Below are 241 nucleotides of genomic sequence, written 5' to 3' on the forward strand. Positions count from 1 at the left end.
AAAAAAAGCAAGCAACAGTTCAGGGAGCTTTACAAAAAGCCAAGAATATGAGATAAAACTATTGTTAGCGAAACTAGTAACTAGCATGAAATAAAGCACTTGAAAATTATGGACTGCTCTAGAGCAAGGGAGAGAGAGCGAGCGTGCATGCACGAAAAAGAGAACGCGTGAGAGAGAGCTTCTACACTTGATATAAAGGGTCAGAAATGTTGTTCTCTGATCCTTAGCAGACAACAAAGCG

Source organism: Apteryx rowi, unplaced genomic scaffold, assembly GCF_003343035.1.
Source record: "Apteryx rowi isolate R43461 unplaced genomic scaffold, aptRow1 scaffold_792, whole genome shotgun sequence".
NCBI lineage: Eukaryota > Metazoa > Chordata > Aves > Apterygiformes > Apterygidae > Apteryx > Apteryx rowi.